This window comes from Scleropages formosus, chromosome 18 (assembly GCF_900964775.1).
Source record: "Scleropages formosus chromosome 18, fSclFor1.1, whole genome shotgun sequence".
Lineage (NCBI taxonomy): Eukaryota > Metazoa > Chordata > Actinopteri > Osteoglossiformes > Osteoglossidae > Scleropages > Scleropages formosus.
Window position 1 is genome coordinate 14,905,566 of NC_041823.1, and position 14,662 is coordinate 14,920,227.

Below are 14,662 nucleotides of genomic sequence, written 5' to 3' on the forward strand. Positions count from 1 at the left end.
GCGTGTCCCCTCACTGTCCGCGCGCTCGCCTCTCTCAGCAGCATCGCTCTGCCGGGCGCCTGCGCGCCATAGCGCTGCGCTCCGGCTCTCGCGGCTGGGACACGGCGCTCCGTCTTACACTGTTGTGCCCCACCGTGCTCCCGCTGCCGCGATCGTGGGCCCTGTGTGCTGTACCACTTTCTCGAAGTGTTTTTCCCCTCTCGCAGGGTAGAGAAGTGGATTCCGGCTCGCGGACGGGTAAACCCCCTTGTCAGATCGCGCAGGACTAGTGAGCCTCAGCCCGTCTCCCTCCCTCCATCCCAGTCAGTGATGGGCCACTGAGAACTCACTGCTGTCGGATATGCTCTGCTCCCCTTGCAAAAATATTATTCACTTTCTTTCACCGAAGAACAGCTGCTTAATGATTAATGTTATCTTCTTCTTATTCGTGATGCATGTAGTGCTTATGCACACGTCACTGATGCACACAGACATGGTACATGTGGCTTTTCCAATGGCAGCGTGTAAATCTGGCTTCTTCACTGTGTGAGCTGGAATGTGTCACGTGCTGCAGTGACAAACGCTGAAACTCGGGAATGTAACAGTGATATCATTAATCATATGCCACGTTGCTTCTGTCACTTGGCACGTTATGTAATTAGAGTTTGGAGTGTCTGCTTAGGTTCATTAACAAGAAGTATAGTCTGCGGTCAAACTAAGCGACTCGAGCGCACGCATTTCCGGCGAAGGCTTAAAATTGTGAGCGCCTGTAGTTTTTGCTGTGTGCGTTGGCCAGATACGCATGTTGTACAAGAGACCTGAAGCACACGCTGTTCAAATGCACATCTGACACAGTAAGGGTCTTGCAGCGATGAAGCTGGAGTGTCAGCCCATTCACTTGTACACAGAGCACAGCGTGGGCCTTGACCAGGCACAGCGACTGGCACAGAGTGAGATGTGGACTTTGCTGAGCTATAAATAGGCAGTAAAGTGGCACAGAGGACAGGCCACAACAAGAAGAGCAAGATGCTGCAGGTTGGTTTTGGGGGCGATGCTGCTGTGTGACCCCATGAGGAAGTGCTGTAATCTCATCTGATGCAAATCACAGGTCCGTCCATTGTCGGATGGACTGCGTGGATGATGCGTGAAGCGGTGCATGATGGCCCCGGATAGATGCAGCAGAATATGCAGGCGTACATGAGATTGCGCCTGCAAAGTAATGGATGAACTTGGCTGTTGATCACGTGACTAAAAGTAGGTGTTTGCCTTGAGGTGTTTTACTGCCAGTGTCATAGTTACTGTAAATCCATTGTATCCTAGTATGGTCTCAGCTGTGTGTAATCTTCCTCTGCCCAGGCATTTCAGTGTCAGAAGAGCCTTTGAAAACCCATTTTAATTGCTGGAATACTACACATCAGTTTTGAAAGAACAGAACAAATTATTTTAGGAAATTTAGGATGTGAAATTGTGAAAACTGTTCCTTGTTCCAGAACAAAACTAAGTGTGGGTATATGGTTCTGAATAAATGTAAATAATCCTAATAATGCCCTGAAGATTTCGAATACAAAAAAACAGCAAGGTTTAAACCTATCTCCCATGTTCCAGAAAGTAATATACACATATACCAGTGATAAAATTAATAATAAATAAAAAGTGGAAAAATAGCAGAGCATATATGAACAGTCCAGGTTAGACAGTGTTCTGTACGGAGCCATTAAGGCATGAAAATTTTAAGACACATCACACTCAGACTACACACTTTGTGCTGAAGAATTTCTTGATATTGCAGTTCCGTTACGCAAACTCTCAAAATAACAACAGAAAGAAGCGCCAAGGCGATGTGTGAGGGGGAAAAGACTAGCTCTTACTTTAACAGCTATGAGGAACATTTAGACTGTAGCTAATTTCAAACAAATATAGTTTTGACTCACTCCTGTAGGTACAATAATTATTTTAAGTTGCCTCTAATATGGAAAACACCAAAAATAGATTTTTATTTAGTGACCTGTCCAAGCAGTATATATAATCCTCTTTTCCAAGACTTCTCTTTGGTAAGCATGAAAAAGCATGAAAAACACTAATAAATTTGAAAAAAAAAATTAAAAATTCTATAAAAAATTTAAAATTATAAGAAAAAAATCTAAAATGACACTAAAAATTTAAATTTATAAAACATTTAAAATTATAAAAACTGTAGCAAAACTTGGTAAAATGTGAAAACAGCAGCAAAGAAATGTGATAACAAATGTTAAATATAGTCTTTTCCCATAATTAATTCTCCACTCTTAAATTTTAAGTTGCCATACCTGTGTGCTTGGTCTTTGGGAAATAGTTCTTTGAATCAGCAACAAAAGATTGCTAGGTTACAATTCTTGGAGTAATGTCTACTTTCAAGTACTGTCTATTTTTGTAGTTTTATGTTTTCTGCTGTAACAGGTCTTTTTCAAATGCAGCAGTGGATTTCTGAAAATGAATGAATTAAAAAAAAAAATTACATTTGGGTACAAATTTTTCTTTATGCGTTTAAAATCTTGCCATGATATATGATACAAGTTGACCATATCAGTTTTAGAAAAAAGATTTTTAAAACAAGTTAAATGAATTATGGAAATCAGCAAGACTGTTAAATCAGTGGAGATTGTATGGTAATGATACAGTGAAACCCCAAACGTAATATTACGAACTCATGAGGTTGCTGTATTTCGGAACTGTACAGCACTGTTATGTGAAGCCTATAACTATGAAAGTTTTATGTATTATGAGGCAACGCAGGGTTGGTATGGGTGGCAGCAGACAGTGCGATGGTTAGCGATTCTCCCTAGTGATTTGAAGGTCACGTGCTCAGATTCCACTCCTGCTCTAGTACACTTGTTTAAGCTACTTATCCTGAATTGATACAGTAAGTAATTACCCTGCAATATAAACGGGTTAATCATTTGGAGTAGCTTCGTGTAAAAACTAATGTCGTAAGTTGCCTTGTACAATGGCATCGGTCAAATAAGTCTAATTGTAAAACATGGGATGCGGTTGTTAAGGATACACATTCATAACCATACATTTCCCAAGGTTCAGTATGGTGTAGTTAATAGAGAATTCGTTCTCTCTGTAGAGTGTATTTCTCCATTAAAAATGAAAAGCATCACACACCTCTCATCAAGTCAATCACGGTTTCGCTATATTTCATTTGCATGCATTTGCATGTTGTTTGGCATATTTACAGCCAAATCCTGAAGGTTCATGAATAACCGCAGAGGGGTGTGACACTGACAACAGGGTTTCTGAGCAATCTTGGCTGCCTCATCAGGCCTTTTGACCATAAATTTGGGTCAATAATAAAACGACAAACTAAGGCGATAACAGACGATACTGTACAACAGACCAGCTGTGCTGTTTGAAAGTATGTGAACCCCTTGTGTCCCTTAGTTTTACCATGATATCGTTATTTAATCAGAAGTGGTTTTTCTCGTCTGACGTAATAGGTGTGTAATTACCAATTTCATATGGAAATCATGTGTGTAGTGCAAAAATAAGTGAACCCCAAGTCGCACTGGTTAAATCAAGTAGGGTAAGTAGAATCGGGTGCGTAAATCATAATCACTTCTTTATGTTTAAATTAATTTTAAGATTTAGATTTTATAAGTGTTTTTTAATACTTTAAACAAGATTAATGGCCACCCCTGTAGGGTTCATATACTTTCAAGCAGCACTGTTTATTCCTTCCATGAATATACTGTGTCTGTTCTTGAAGGTGGGGGGTGCGGTGGCGCAGTGGGTTGGACCGCAGTCCTGCTCTCCGGTGGGTCTGGGGTTCGAGTCCCGCTTGGGGTGCCTTGCGACGGACTGGCGTCCTGTCCTGGGTGTGTCCCCTCCCCCTCTGGCCTTATGCCCTGTGTTACTGGGTTGGCTCCATGACCCTGTATGGGACAAGCGGTTCTGAAAGTGTGTGTGTGTGTGTGTGTGTGTGTGTGTGTTCTTGATGGTGCAACTGAACTTGTTAATGCAAAGTTCTGGCATTTGCTATGGTGTCAATAAATTAGCATTGCTAGTAGTATTGTGACCAACCATGAGTCAATGTCATGCTCTGAGGGTAGTGCAGCTACACGAGAGTCTCACCTGATGCTCAAGGCGCCAGCTCTCAGGAGAATCTCTTGGTAACAACTATAACTGACTTACTGTTTGCCAGTGAACCAGGGTAAGAGTGCACTGCTAGTGAGGGTAAGCAGGAGCTTTTTTTTTTAGTTTTAAGTTACCCAAAGGGTTCACATACCATGGAAAGCCTGAAGCAGAAAGATGCCCCAGAAAGGGCAGTGTAGAAGCCTGGATCAGGAGCCAGGAGGGAGCAAGTGCAGTGAGAAATCAGAACGTTCTTTAGATTCTACACAGGGTCATGAGTAAAAGTGAAGCTGTCATGACTCTGTAGTTCTCTGGGTGTTTTGTGCAGGAGCCAAGGTGGACTGGAGGTGTGGACTTCCAGTACACTGTGCTGGGGATGCTGCCAGCTGTCTCTTAGTTGTTTTACATGGACGACTACAGATACTACTGACCCAAAAGCAGTGCTTAGTGGCTCATCAGAACTCACTGTTTCCAAATGACTTGAAAATAGTACAGCTCGGGCTTTCAGCAGCATATGATTCAGCTCCTTGGCTTTGCCGAATTTGTTGAAAATGCACGTTGCATTTATTAAACCTATACGGTTGTTCCAGGGTTCATGATACTGCATACAAGCTAGTAGTCATTATGATGGTCATTATACAAAGTGCTATGTTTTAATGAACATGATTGTTGACAGTGTTGTCTCTTATATAGCAACATCAAAGCATCTTGGCTTGACAGAAACATTGCTAATTTCCTGTCTTAAATAACACGTTGATAGACATCTTTCTCATATACCTCACGTAGATTATTAGATAGCTCTCTTTGTTTTCAAATTTCAGTACTGGGTAGAATTTGTCATACACATTTTTGCTAGCTGTAATTGTCTGACGTGTGCATAAACTAGTCTTGTACAGTGCTGTTTATCAGCTTTTCATGTTTTTAGTTACTTTACGATGTAAAGAAGCTAAAAGCCTGGCCATCTAACAGTAAAGGAAAGCAAGGTTTCCTTTTTACCACTAGCTGTCTCATAGCTGCCCTCGGCAGGACACAGGCATATTAAAGAGTAAGGAAGTAAGTAGATAACTGCATCTTTTATATTTTATTTGCTGTACAGCTGGATAACAAAGTTGTGTACATATACTTTTCAGTTCCCAAGTTATTTGTAGTGCTTTACAAACTGATACAAGGACACTGCAAACATTATGGGTATGTTCTTGGACACAGCAGGTGTTACGTATTACTGCCATAGTAATAATTACACAGAAAATTGTCAGGGTTAATTAGGACATGTTTTAAAGGTTTTATATAGAATTCTTCTTCTTCTTCTTCTTCTTCTTCTTCTTCTTCTTCTTCTTCTTCTTCTTCTTCTTCTTCTTCTTCTTATTATTATTATTATTATTATTATTATTATTATTATTATGGGGACGCGGTGGCGCAGTGGGTTGGACCGGGTCCTACTCTCCGGTGGGTCTGGGGTTCGAGTCCCGCTTGGGGTGCCTTGTGGCGGACTGCCGTCCTGTCCTGGGTGTGTCCCCTCCCCCTCCGGCCTTATGCCCTGTGTTGCTGGGTAGGCTCTGGCCCCCCGTGACCCTGCATGGGACAAGCGGTTCAGAAAATGTGTGTGTGTGTATTATTATTATTATTATTATTATTATTATTATTATTATGTAGGTTTTGAATGTATTTGGCACTTTAAAAAAGTGTCCTCATACAATTACTGCAGCAAACTTGTAAATATGCTTATCTTAATCACTATCAGGGCTACGCTTTTTCATTCAGAGTGCTGTGGGCTGAATGGCGTCCTTAAGTAACAAATTTATTATTGGCCGTGTGTTGAACTTGGGCCATACAAAGGGGCTGAATTCCACTTCATGTCTCATCACCAAATTACAGTACTTGCTTGCGCTACACCTTACATTATCATGGTGTGGAAATGGATGTTCTTAAATCACTGCAGCATTACCTGAAGCAAATAGAGGGATTTGCGACTTTATTACTCATTGCAGACTGGGAAAGAAGCATAGCATGTAACCTCATAATTAAAACATGCTTTCCCGTCATGTGGTGTGCTATTAAATCAATCATGGTATCATGATGTTGTCATGCACACTTTGTGAGCATACTAGAATGTTTTTAGCTTTCCAGGAATTACCTGTCTCCTAGAGGTACGAGTGTCTTGTGGTGGACCCGTGATTTTGGATTTGTGCTAATCATGTGTTCATATTCTGCGTGAAAAGAGCGCTCTGTAAAAATAAATTGAACTGAATGGAACTGAATTGAATTGAAAATATCTTTTATCTATTTTCATGTTAACAAGGGCTTGAGTTACTTTCTCAGAGGTGGGAACATGTACTGAAGCTGGATCCAGTTGACCCTCTTCAGATTCGTAGTCACGATGACGAAATGAAGTGTGCTTAGTGGTGCTCATTCTAAACGCCTATAATTAATAACGCGGGGAGACGTGATACAAACAATAAGCCCTACAAACGCTGACATTTCAGACCACTACGCAGCCCTTTGCTGTCCTTCTTGTTAAAGGTCTGAGAGACTTATAGAACAGTTTTGAAATTTTCTCTTCCCCAGCAAAACTGGGTTTTACTGATCGTAGAATGTTCTTTACTTGCTGGCCTTCAGATCATAGTTTTTTCTCCTGCTTAGATTTTCGCTGTTTTATTACAGTGCTACAGCGCTGCTTATAAAACCCTGTAAATACAGAATCAACCAGCTGACGCTGTGTAACAGATATATCCCGCTAACCCCAGGGACTCTGGCTCGACCTACAGAAAGACTCAGCTAAAAAAAATGCAGGGATCACGGCAATTCTTGATGACTGTCTCTTGCTTTCCCAACGTGTAAACACATTTGCATGTTATAACTGTAGTCACAGCACATAATGATTTAAGATTGAGTGATAATCTGTGAATTACAGTACATTATGAGGTTAAGGAAAGCCACATTGATAGTCTTGTTTCCCGCCATGTGCAATTACATCCACACTGCGCTTGCTTCCTGTTCATTGTCTTGCTTGACAGACTGTATGCACACACAAATATGGCTGAATACTAACATAGTGCTCAACAGAAAGATGCTACCAGTGTGCGGCATTTTAAAGGGCTCAGGACGAATATCCGTACGAGCTGAAATAGAGGAGTAAGGCTGCTTACAGGTAGTGTGAGGGATATACATTTGCATTTCACATTCATTCATTTAGCAGACGCTTTTCTCCAAAGCGACGTACATCTCCGAGAGCAATACAAGAAGCGCGTTACACGGACAGACGGAGGGATGTGGATGCAGACGCGTGATTCTTGATAACGGACAATTTATCACACACCGCCAGTAAACCAGTTTGCATTACACGACTAGCTGCATATAGGATATGAATGAGGGAATTTAGAATCTTATTTTACAGAGGTTACCAACGCGGGAAGGCAGCAGTCTTTTCTGGTATCTGTTTTTCGTCAGCTCTTAATTGCCCTTTTGAAGTAATATTTGTGCAGTAAGTCACCTCACGTGATGTTTCACATGTAAATCAGGTGCGAATTAAAATGTATTCGTTAAAACCGTTTCTGCCGGATCCAGGTTGGCCACCAACTGCATCCATAGGAAAGCGGAGGAATCCATTTGGCTGTTATTTGGAGCTCGATACTGCACATCTTGATGCTGACATCACAAAGCCGTGCCTTGAGCCCCGGATTGCAGATTATGTAGCCAGTTGTCTGGCTCAGAGCAGCCGGTCTGATCCAGCTCCGGCACCCCTGTATTAGAAAGTTTGAGAAGTGGCCTTTTTCCGAGCTTCACATAGGAAGAACGTGACACGGTGCTGCTAATGTGACTCATCATTGCCACTGTCACCAAAACTCTCCTTGCCAAAACATGGCATGGCCCATACCGTGAAGGGATACAAACTATAAACCAGATGGACAAACATGTGGGCAGATATATAAAGAAGTGTAGAGTGCCCACGCATTGCTAGACACTTCTACTGGGGGTTGGGAAGGCTGAAGATCTCCTCCTCTTGATTCCGTTGGAAAGCTTCAGGATTGTTGGTCAAGACAAATAGGCATTTGGCCGCACTTTTCCTCCCTGTTCTGTTTGCCATAATGAGCAGCCACTACCATTACCCCAGGCTTGCCTGTTATGTCACTCTGAATGAGACTGTCCAACTAATGAATAAGCTGAAATAATGATAAATGAAAGTGAAGAGCGACCCCTTAGTTATGTAACCATGCAATAGTATACTCAACCACAGGAGATTTCGGGAGTTCTGTCAGCACAGTACGTTCATATCTATTCTACACCAAAACTCAGTGAATGTTAGGGAAAATGGTTGTCGAATGTAACTTCATGAGTAATTATAGACAGGGAAATGTTTTCTGTGATGATTTTCTTGAATTTTGGCAAAGCTCTTCTCTCTGATGTCATCAGTTAAATAGAGTCCTCACCAGATCATAGCAAAGATACACCTTACCGGTGTAATAGGAATTGGGCAGGGGGAGGCCATGAAATTGACTGCTTCTTCTACAGTTGTTCAACTGTTAAAAACATAATCTGTTTTATGAGACGTCTATGAAAGTTGCTTCTTAATTTTTTTGTAGCCTACTTCTACACCCCAACACATGACACATCTCGAAATTGCTGAGGAATTGAAGGTTTTTTTTTTTTTTTTTAAATAGTGCCTTTATGTATGTCACGAAGGCAGCAGGGTGGGATTTGCGCTGCTGCTCTGATGGATGGTGATGACATTAGCCCCAGTAGTGCGGGAAGCAGGAGGTGGTTGGCATTCTCGAAATCAAAATGTAGGTTAGCCACGCTGATTGAGGCTGTACTCCGAGGATGGGTGAAGTGATGCCGAGGCTCTTGTGATTTATTTGGAGTACGTTCTTCTCTCTTTTTAACATAAATAAGGGTGCCAGAATGAGATGTTTATGGCAAGATGTACGCAACAAAGAAATGCAGGAGTCTGACCAGATGCCTTCTTTCATCCAGAGTGTGGCATACCTTGTACAGTTTAATTCTCTTGTATGTGGAGGTCCCTCTATTTAGAATTTGTACACTCTGTAAGTTCAGATATTAGTGAATTAATGTATAAGGCAGATTTATTGAGGACAGCTGTTGCGTTCTGCACACTTTCTTCACATTGAATATCACTGCTTTTTGCAGGGTGTCACTCAAGAGTTTCTCCGATAAATGTCTGAGGGTCAGTTTTTGTGGTTTGGGAGCTCTCCCACACCAAGATCCCACAAATCCCAGATTTTGGGTTTTGCGCAATACTTCGCCCTGCCACCCAGCTCCAAGTGCTGCACGGATCATAAGAGTCACTGCATGGATATTCTGCTGTTTCCCCTTACTCCACTTATCACCATCTCCCGGGAGCAGGGTCCTTATAAAGGCAGCAGCAGGCAGCCAGGGGCGAATTTGCAGTGATCTCTCACTGTGATACTGGGGAATCAATGAGCCGTTCAGCCAACAAACACAGTGCGTCTTTTTAAAGACGACTTTCCTGGAAAGTCCACTAGGCTTTCAACAGAGGGGGAAAATGTTGGAACAGGGCATGCGGTGTCTTATCAGTGCTCTGATAGTGCGATGTTAAGTCCAAAGAAAGATAACCAGGGCTACCTTGAAACAGGTGCTTTTGCTACCTCTTTTCTAGAGCTTTCCTCTTCCTAACTTGGAGCGTGGCAGTTCCATCCAGCAGGCGAGCTTTCTCTTGGACAGCTGTGATATTTTTTACGGCCCTCTCTGGATAATCAGTTACGGAAGCCAATGAACACATGGCTGTATTAGCTAATTAGGCTCGTTATACGATTCAGTTAAGCAATCAAGTTTTTTTGCAATAAAAATATGAAAATGATGCACAGCAGTAGCGTTTCCATTGCGGAGTTCAAACAGGGAAGGAACTTTAACTTGTGGTGATCAGATAAAACCAGAACAGTTAGTGGATGCTCCTTCTGTTTCTTTAACGTAGCATTCACTTTGTTGACCGCTGAAAATGCGGTCTGTCCGATTTTCCGATATGCCTCCCTTCCAGGGGCTCAGACCTCTAAGGCGTGACTGGATTTTTATCGAAAGCTGTGGTTTCAAATCCGGGGTTTGGTCTGAGATCCAGAAGTGTGTGATGTGAAAGAATGTGTGCAGGGACCCGTGAGCATAATGAACCTGGTTTGAGGGCACCACTTGCACCCTGCTATTTTCAAATTGCCATTCGCAAGCTCATGGGTTTAAGGGTTGTTTGCTTTGATGTTTTCTTTCAAATATCGTCGGTTCAGTTGAGTGTAAAAGTGGATATTGTTGTACTTTGAATTTGCCTCAGTTTAACCAAATTGTCACCGGCTTCCCTGTTATTGTTAAATTCTTATTTAAGTACTCGCTATTCTTAAATACCAAAAGGCAACATGACATAATTAAGGGGGGGCATACCTATATCTGTGATTTGCGTTGTATTTAGTCTTACAACTGAATGTAGTTTGATTGAAGTAACAAAGCATGTCCTCTTTATTGTGCTGAAGTTTTGCTTGTCTCAAAATTAATTTCGCTTCACCCGAGCTGGAATGTTTTATGTAATACACATGCACCTAAATATGTAATCATACATGTTAGTATTTAACTATAACTAACTGTCTCATTTTTGCTGATGGTTTTTTGTTCAGTAACGTCCTACAGATTTTTGTCTCCTACAGCTCATTGCGCAGTTTAGATCATATACAACCCTTATTCTCACTATTTGTCAGCTAAAAGAAAAATGTTTGCTTACAGTTACACTGTTGAATTGTCTTTCACTTGCCGCTTGCTTGCGTACTGTTTATTGCAAGTGCAAGCGAGGGATATTGGCCCAGGCAGTTTCCGCACGGCCGTTGAGAAGCCTGGGGGAGATTCTCCCCACAACGTGGAAGCAGCCCTAGTAAAACTGTCCTGCCAAAATTTGTGTGTGACTCCACTGAGTACTATTTCTCATGTTTTTGGTCTGCCAGTACCTGACTAGTTGTGATGGCCCTGTGGAGAGGGATCCTCACCAGATGGGAGTGACCCCTTCTTTCCTGTTTGTGGTTTAGGATTAGAAGTTGCTTTTCCTCAATGATGAGAACAATACTTCCCTTTAAAAGCTACTTTGCGCAGTGTTTTATGCAGGGAGTGGGAGGAAAGGTGTGTTTAAGTGCCCTTTGGGTAATGATTCAATGACACAGTTCTTAGTCTATCTCTGGATTGAGGACAGATGACTATAATTATTCTTCATCTCTCAGGACCAAAGCTCGATCTGCCGTCTCTCACTAGAACACACACCCGAAGGGTGGCACGCATACACACATGTGTGCTTGCACAAACACGCTTTCGGGCATATTTGCAAAGTTCTCGCACTCTGTATTTCTTTTAAAAATAAACTTTACAGGAAAAGAGTCACAGAGCCTGCTGCGTAACTTAAAGTAGATAATTAGATTCTTGCACAGTCTTTGTATTTCCTGGAGTATCCTCTCTTTATTCATGAATCTCCGTATCCTCTTATGTCACTGTCAAGATGATGTGCTTGCTGTTGTTCACCTGTCATCTGCTGAGAAACTGGCACAGGAAGGACCCCAGCATTTGCTTTAACTTGGTAAATACGATCAGCATCTCACTAGTGTAAAACTTCGATTCAGATAGATGGGAAGGGCCGTTAGAACGTTTAAGCTGACTGTACGTTATCGGTCCGTTTGTAGGTAATGATGTAACGCATTGAGGAGAGACCGGCGTGTCCAGCATTCTCAGCCTGAGGCTGTAGTTGCTTGGTTTTGTAACGGGATATATATGTACGCACATACACTCATACATCCTCACATGCATATGCGCAAAGCACGTACACACTTTGGTGTTGAATCACACTTCGTTTCCCCTTTTCCTGCGCTCCTTGTAATATTCCTTCTCCGTATAAGCATAGTTACATTAGCAGGGCAACATACCAACATGAGATGTGGGCAGCGAGAGTTTCAATCTCAAACGTGACCGTTGAGTTTGGCAGTGAAAAAAAATCGGCCTGGCAACAGAACCCAATGGGAAATGCAAAGACAGAAGGACAAAGAAGGAAGAAGAAGGAGGTAGATAGAGACAGGGGAAGGTGGGAGTGAGGAAGGCTGAGAAACAGATGGGTAAAAGAGGGAGACAGAGGGGGAGGAACAGATGAAGAGTGAGATCTGGAAAGGGCTGACACCGAGTTCGAGAGAAAGTTGTCTGTTGGTTAATTCTCTAAATTGTACGCTGCAAATTTGAATTGTTGAAATGTTTCTAATTCGATCAACAGCCCTTCTTTGCATTCCTCTAATGTGACTAACCGCTTCACTGAACTAACTTTTTGTACACTTACAGGCTTAAAATAAAATCCATCCATGTGTTACATTTACTTGCTTAACTTTTGCGGGCTGTTTAAATGCGAGTGAAAGACATTTAAGCCAAGTTGTAATGTGTAAAAATAATTTTAATTTGATATATAGAGTGAGAAAGGGAAGGGAAGAGAAACAGGGAGGAACTAGTCAGTATTTCATGGGTGGCTGTGTTGCTATGGGAACAAGATGTGGGCTCCTTTTTCCAAAAAAGTGTCCTCCTTTCCTCTACATCTCTCTTTCATTCCATCACTCCATTTTTCTCTCACTCTCGCCCTCCCTTTCGGGGTTCTCGTTTGCTTCGTTCTTCACCTCTGTCCGACTCTTCCCACTTCCCCATTCGTGTGTCTGTATTCTCTATTGCCTCAACTCCTCTCTTCCTTCACAGCCCCCTCTCCGTGTGCCATGTACCCCAACTCTCTCACTTTCTTTCCCCCCTCACCAGATCCATTCCTCTTCCTCTAAGTCCATCGCTCTCCCCTATTTCTTCCTGGCTTCCTTCTGTCCCCCTGTCTCTCCCTCTCTGATCATCTGTCTCTTTAACACTCACTTATATTCTATTCTTTTCTCGGTTGTCATGGCAACGGGCTGGGGGCGTGCAGGAGAGCGAGAGCGAACAGGAGTGGGTGTTTCGGAAGTGACATCTCTTGGGCAGTAACCTTGTTTCCTGTTTTATGAGTTGAGGACGGAGTCTGAAAAGCATGGCAACAGTGACGCCATGTGGACAGAAAGAAGTGGAGGGGGAAGAGACCCGCCTTCGCTCCCGAGCTGCGCTTGCTTGGGGCCTGAGCCCAAACCGGAGTTGCCCCACTTGTTCGTTTTTTTATTTTTTTTTAAAAAGCTCATGAAACATTCAGTATCCTGATCATAAACCCAAGTTTTTTTTCTTTAAATAAGTAACGAGTGTGACCATTCCCATTTTTTCCCAATTAAACATGGGCAATAAGTATGGCTGAAGTTTGCAGTGCCTGAAAAATACAAAAAAGTTTCAAAGACCCCTGCTGTAAAATGTATTCATATTTGTGTAGCTAACAACGAAAGAGACATTTTTTTTCAACATCTGTTCCAAGAACATTTTCTGTAGGAGCCTAAAGTAACATGAGTTCTATACTGGGGATGCAGAGACAGCCAGCTAGCTTGTGAGCATCCTGCCTCGGGCGAGATTTGCACTATTATTTTTAGTGCTATCTGGGATTCAGCGAAGTGGATAGCCAACATTACCCTTTTGGCTTGTGTAATGATGACGACGACGGCTAAAACTGTCCAGTTTCAGAAATGGTCGTTAACCCTTTCATATAGATTGAAGTTAAAATCACTGAACAACATGAACATGTACGTGGGAGTCACGCGTTGAATTTCAGCAGATTTCGTGTATAATTTGGTACCACCAACCTCCACTGCGTGCCTTTCACCCACCAGAACCCTCCCTCTTGTCCTATATACTGTGTCTGTGTTGATCGTGGTACATTTTGAAGACCATCTTAAGATGTGGAAATGCTTAGAATAAAGCTACCAGTGATATTCGCGAAAATACAGAAATTCCCATTGATCACGATTGCCGGCCACTGCAGTGCCTACAGAGGCCATCTGAAAAGTTCCCTTAATACCCTTCATCTGTGACCTCATCTGATCCAAGGCAGTTCTTGTCAGAGCAAGAAATTACTTCTGGGCACCTTAATGACATTTATCCCTGCCTCGCTCAAGGGTGACACTGCTTTATATCACTGCCAGTAGGATCCCTGTTGCTTATACAATTCTGACTTGTAACTCCACAGTTTCTTTTCACGTGATCCATGTTTTTCTTGTAAGTTTACTTCTCATGAGGTGTTTGCTGCATATGCCTAAACAGAATAAAACTCATGAGCTCAGCTTAATTAGCTACACGCAGACGCGCTGCTCTTCAGGTTTTAATTTGGTCCACTGGAGCACATCCTGCAGAAGGGCGCTGCCTCACCGAGCGTGTTTTAATCCGACAGGTCATCTCCGTGGAGCATTTTCAGGGCAGAAGTGAATTCACCTGGCTTCGTATCAGAGCAACAGCATGTCACACAGTGTCACCCGTTTGATGTGTTTGCAACCGTGCCGTACCATTGGGTTAGCGAAGACTTGTAAATTCAGCAGAAACCATTTCTCTTTCAAGCTGGGGGCATTTTAATCCAGACACCGCTGTACTGTGACCTCTTTAAAATATTCATCTTTCAGTCTCAGTGCCTTTGAGGAGCTTCTCCACATCTAGC

At 42.4% G+C, this 14,662-nt stretch overlaps 1 protein-coding gene across 7 annotated transcripts in view; it reads left to right on the top strand.

Annotated features, from left to right (window-relative positions):
* The window catches only part of syngap1b (synaptic Ras GTPase activating protein 1b), an 88,487-nt gene that overhangs the window by 1,390 nt on the left and 72,435 nt on the right, over nucleotides 1–14,662 (top strand). The window lies entirely within an intron of this gene.